This window comes from Colobus angolensis, unplaced genomic scaffold (assembly GCF_000951035.1).
Source record: "Colobus angolensis palliatus isolate OR3802 unplaced genomic scaffold, Cang.pa_1.0 Scaffold302, whole genome shotgun sequence".
NCBI classification, from domain to species: Eukaryota; Metazoa; Chordata; class Mammalia; order Primates; family Cercopithecidae; genus Colobus; species Colobus angolensis.
In genome coordinates this window covers 2,780,345-2,786,612 of record NW_012116289.1, presented here as the reverse complement: position 1 = coordinate 2,786,612, position 6,268 = coordinate 2,780,345, and positions in this window count along the sequence as shown.

The following is a 6,268-nucleotide window of genomic DNA, read 5'->3' as shown; positions in this document are numbered from 1 at the left end:
AGCTGTTCCTATTCGGCCATCTTGCTCCGCCCCCTACAGAGAGATTTTCTATTGTTAAACCATCCTTGCATTTCACAGCTATTTTTGCTTGCTCATGGTATATTATTCTATTATGACCCTGCTGGGTTCAGTTTGCTAATATTGTATTAACAATATCTATACCTATAATCCTAAGATTGATCTTTAGTTTTTTTTTTTTTTTTGATATTATTTTTTCTCAGGTTTTGGTATAGAGATTATATTTTCCTTATAAAAAGAATTTAGAGAGTTTAATTCTTTCCATTTTTTGAAATGATTTAAATAAAACTAGACTATCTGTATTTTGAAGATTTGATAGAAATTTCCTATCAAATTGCCGGGTATGGTGGCTCACACCTGTAATGCCAACACTTTCGGAGGCTGAGGTGGACAGATCACCTGAGGTCAGGAATTCAAATCCAGCCTGGCCAACATGGTGAAACCCCATTTCTACTAAAAATATTAAAAAATTAGCTGGGCGTGGTGACTCATGCCTGTAATTCTAGCTGCTTGAGAGGCTGAGGCAGGAGAATTGCTTGAACCCAGGAGGCAGAGGTTGCAGTGAGCAGAGATCATACCACTGCACTCCAGTGTGGGTGACAAGAGCAAGACCTTGTCTCAAAAAAAGAAAAAAAAAAAAAGAAAAAGAAAAAGAAATTTCCTATAAAATTATCTGGACTTTGGGATAGATGTAGTTCAATTACCTTGTTGTTTGTTTTTTCAGTTTCTCTACTGGTTACTGTTCTATGCAAGTTTTCTACCTTTTCTTGGAATCTATATTTTTTCTAGAAAACAATTTAATTCATATTTTGAAATTCACTGGCATATCACTTTATCTAAATTCTTTCGCCATGTTTTTAATTACATGCCATGTCTGCAGTTAATGGTTTCTTTCTCATTCCTAATGTATTTGTTTATTTCTTTTTTGAGGGAATGGAGATAGGAGATAAAATTTCCAGATTTCCCCTTTAGAATCAGGGTATGGGAGTGGGAGGGATGGAGAGAAATGAGTAGTGGTTTTATCAATACAGTAGAAGCTCTCTTAATCCAATATCCACTGACTCACTGCATTTATCAAATTTTTTCACTCACTGTAAAATGTACCACCTGAGCTGATGTATCTAAAATGTTCACAATTATGACTTAAGTTTTTCATAGGTACCTCTCCCTCTCTCCCCAGCTGAGTGGGGTTATCTGAAAACTGTTTATGCCAGTTGTGAATGTTATTGCAACTATATAATCTACTTACATATCATATTAACCAATGAATATGAATTTAGAAAAAGTTGTTTCCTAGAAAACTAGGTTGAATATTTTGGAAAGTCTTCATTTTTTTTTTAAATTGCTTAAATATTGCTGTTGAGTTAGATGTGGAAAAGGCAACTGTCAGAATCCGGAAAGAAGCCAGGTGCATACCTGTAATCCCAGCTACCCAGGATGCTAAGGATGGAAGATCACTTGAACTCAGGAGCTTGAGACCAGACTGGGCAATATAGTGAGACCCCATCTCAAAATAAATAAGTGAATGAATGACTAACATATGGGGAAAAGCTTCAAGACACTAGGATTTAGTTTTCATATTACTTCTCAAGGGGTTGTTTATTTCTCTTCTCACTTTAAAGAAATGGAAAATAACAGTTATAGAAGATGCATTATGGGAATGGTTTATGTGAAAAAGATGATGGTGCATTCCAATCAGTGGGCCCCATGTAAAGAAAAGACTGCCACAAAAGGTTGAGGAATGACTGCACGTTTATGTTTTCGGTTCAAATAAAGCATATGTTAATTTGTATGACTCCTGGCTTTCTTTGAATTTTTCAGTTAACTGCTCCTGATTGTGGTAGGAAGAGTTTCTACTGGACATTAGCTACTTTTGTTTGTTAATTCTTTGTGTTTACTGTCCTATGGTTTAATTTGTCATGTTTTTCTAGCATCTGGAATTGAATGATTAGTGCCATGGACATTTCTCATTTTTTTTTTCTGTCCAGCGTCCTCTTCTTTAGGAAACTGTTCTTTCCTCTGCCACCTGTGATTCCACTGGGCCCCCAACAATGGGATCCTGGCTCACCTTGGACAGATCACCTAAGATAATTCAGTCAGACATTCTCTCCTGGGAAGCTGAATCTGGTGTGGAGACATTCAGGGATGGATGGCAGTTGTAACTGCGGCATCCTAATTTCAGCATCCTGAAGGAAAGGTCCATGAGTTCCTAATGTTCAGTTCTGACTTCCCTTTCTTTCCTCTTTGATTCTGTGACATATTCCAATGGAAAAATTGGAGTCTCCCAATGGACAGCTCATGAAGGGCTGGAGAATCCTATGAATACATTTCAGGATCAGCTTTTTAGTTTTTTTTTTTTTTTTTGGCAGCTAAAGAAACTTAACAGAAGCACTACATTTTTTTATTCTAAATCTTGCTTCTTTAATAATGTAAGTATTAAATGCTATGAATTTCCCCCAAGTACAATTTTCACTAGAATGTGGCATAATTATCATTACTATTGTCTAAGTAACTTATAATTGCACTTTTGATTTATTCTTTGATTCCAGAGTTATTTAGGGAGAAATAGTTTTTGGGTTCCTTCCAAACTCAAAAACATGGGTTTTTTTTTTTCCGTTTACTATAGTTTTTTTAAATTTTCATATATTCTGACTCTGTCACCAGCACCTAGCATATTGCTTGGCAAATAATAGACTCTCATTAAATATTGAATGAATGAATGAACGAATGAATGAATGGAAGAATCAGAGAATGAGACCTATAGAATTTCTACCCTTGAATTTATGTCTTTTTAGTCAATTTTGACAAAGTTTTATAAATATCTTGGGGTAATTTTTAAAAACGTATTTTTTGGTGGGGTAAACAGCTCTATATCTATTTATTAAAACAAATATATGTTTCAGAGCCTCTAAATTTTTACTATTTTTGTTTGAAGTCCTGGTTCATAAGAAAACTGCATAAAACCTTCCATCAGGTTTTAAACATTGCCAAAAATAGGGATGATTATTTCTCTGAGCTAGACTTTGAATCTTCTAAGAGCCATGAGATGGAGACTTGATGGCCTGAAAGACATAGCCCAACCAACACAAAACAAGAATAAACAACCTTTAGATGTTACTCAGATTGCATTCATTCCTCTGCTAAAGAAGAACAATAACATTTTTTTTTCTGTTATTGTCCAATCTCAAACTCCCATGTCAGTCTAGTTTCCTTGAATAAAAGGGAAGCACAAGAAGTTTGCCTTGTCACAAGGAGTCAAGGTTGATGGGCTTTACTAGGTGGCTGGTCCCCAGTGGGTGGTGGTACCTCCTCTCTTATTACCTCTGCTGGAGTGTAATTAGGGTGCCCAAGGATTACATCAAGTCACAATGCTATTAGATTTGAAATGCTAAGGGACCATCTTTGTTTGTTTTTCTTTTTCCCTAATAGAAACATTAAACAGCAAGCAAGCATCATTTCCAAACACAGAGAGAGTGCTCAGAGGAATCTTGCAAACATTACATGGTCTCCCCGGGAAGGAATATGGAGCTTGGAAAGACTGCCAGTTTATTATATTAATTCCATTTGTTTCCAGTGAGAATGATGGTGTTTCACATGGCAATACTAAAGAGCCCCAGCCCATTAAAAGAGGTTTTCCAGGGGTTTTTCTACTGCATATCACAACTGTGGTCTTTGCTTTTCTTGCCTTTCTGTTTTTGTTTATTTCTGGGCTGAGGCTGGAAGATCACTTGAGCCCAGGGCTATGTTATTTGACATGTAAAGGTGTGTGACTGCTATATTTTTACTGTGAATTATATTCCTATCCACTAAAAATAAGCCTCTTTGTTCTTTTTAACGCTCTTGCCTTAAATTCTACCTTGTCAGACAATTTTGCCACCCTAAACTTTTTGTGTATTTATGTTCACTTGGTAGACCTCTCCCTTTCTCTTTCATTTAAAACTTTCTGATTGTTTGCTATTAGATGTGTCTCTTGTTTAAGAAAATATTCTTTTATTTGAGGATCTTTTTCTTACAAGAATGTAGCCTACTTATATTCATTTTTATCTCATTCATGTCCTCCCTAATAATGTAATATTTTTCTTTGTCTGCAGTAATACGTGCTTTTCTACTCTTAATATTGTATATTTGTGTTCTATCTCCTTTGTTTTATTAGTTAGCTTTGTCAAAATTGAATCACCTTATTTTGGTTGTTAACTGTTCTGTTTTTAATTTATGAATTTCAGTTTACTGTATACATTTATTATTCATTTTCATGATTAATGGGTCCATCAATATTGGTAAAAGTATGGGTCATGTGTTTTTATTCTTTTTGAAATGTTTTTCATGCAGTTTTGGCCATAGCCCATTAAAATGTGGATTCATTCTAGTCATTATAATCACTTTCTGAATCATCCTTAATTGCAGTTTTAATTTCTTCTTTGATTCCAGTGTTACTTAGCTGTGTGTTTTTCAGTTTCTAAGTAGATTTTCTTTTCTTTTTTTTTTTTTTTTGCGACGGAGTCTCACTCTGTTGGCCCAGGCTGGAGTGCAGTGGCTCAATCTCGGCTCACTGCAAGCTCCGCCTCCCAGGTTGACGACATTCTCCTGCCTCAGTCTCCCGAGCAGCTGGGACTACAGGCGCCCGTCACCACGCCCGGCTAATTTTTTAGTAGAGACGGGGTTTCACTGTGTTAACCAGGATGGTCTCAATCTCCTGACCTCGTGATCCACCTGCCTCGGCCTCCCAAAATGCTGGGATTACAGGCGTGAGCCACCGCACCCGGCCAGTAGATTTTTTTTTTTTTTTTTTAAGAATTGGCAATTAGTTTGCAGTTGCATTGCATTTTGGTGGGAAATCTGGTTGATATAATGTCTCTTTTGGAATTATTGAGATTGGCTTTTTAGTTTAAGATACTGATTTTTTTGTAACTATACTGTGGATGGTTGTAATAAATGTAATCAACAACAGCTAGCTACCTAACTAGAGATACAAGTTCATTAATTATACTAATTTTTATATTCTTAGTGGATTTCTCTGCTACTCTTTTGGGACAAGTATAATAAAGTTGACTATAGGATACATTTTTTTTTTTGTCAATGTCTCCTCCTATTTTGAATATATTTTTCAATATTTTGATGCTATGTGATTAGGTGAATAGACTCAGTCATCATTCATGGCTGTTGTATCTTTACTGTAGATATTGTTCAAAATTTAAAACAGCCCTCTCTCCCATTTAGTGACTCTCTTTATTTCAACTTGATTTGATATTACTGTTGCCATCCATCCATTCTTTTTTTGCCCAGTGTGCCTGTATTCACTTCATCATTTTAAACCTTCTTACTTAATTTTAGTCAAGTCTCTGGAAAACCACATTTAATTAATTTTTTTATTCAACTAAAGCTGAATATTTCTTATTTCTAATTCTTCTATTTAATACAGTCGTATTCACTTTAATAACTTTTTTCACCCTGTTTTCATCATCTTATTTTGTACTTTTAAACTTCTTTTCACCTTTTTCTTACATTTTATTACATTGACCAGATTTTCCTATTTTTTTCTGTTTCTTTAGAAATTAAATTTTTGTCTACCAATGATAATCTTCAGCTGACAATATATTTCTTTTGAATACCTCCATAAACTATAGGAGAGTTAGCAGACTCATGCTTTCTCCTTTCTTCTTCTCTTCCTGCCTATCATCTCCCCTTGAGTTTTACCAATAGACAATGGACTTTCCATCCAGATTAATAATAGTAATGGCTATGTGGTTAATTTAATGTCATGAACATTAACTTTAAAGGACTATTTCTGACATTTGCATTGTTTCACTCACACTAATATCAATTATTTAGAGTAATTCCAACCTTTGAATTTTTGTTTTATTGTTCATCACCATCAATTTCCTATCCAATCTCCAGACTTAACTTCTTGGTTTGGAGCAACTGTCCATCAATACTTCCACAAGTAATTTCTACTAAGGATAAGTGTCCCAACACACTGCTTTTTGTCTAGCATGTACGAGGCATCCTTCTGATGTTCTCGTGCATGTTAAATATTACTTTATTGGATATGGAAGCCCCAGGCCATGATACTTCCCCATCAAGCACTACGGTTCTTCTCTATTGACTTTTGATATCTGGTATTTTTCAAGAAATCTGGTGCCTACTAAATTGTTTCTATATTTGGAAGACTTGTTTTTAATCCCTGAATGCCTGTAAAATTTTTTCCATGTCTCTTGAGTTTATTCCACCACATAGGTTTGCATTTCTTTCT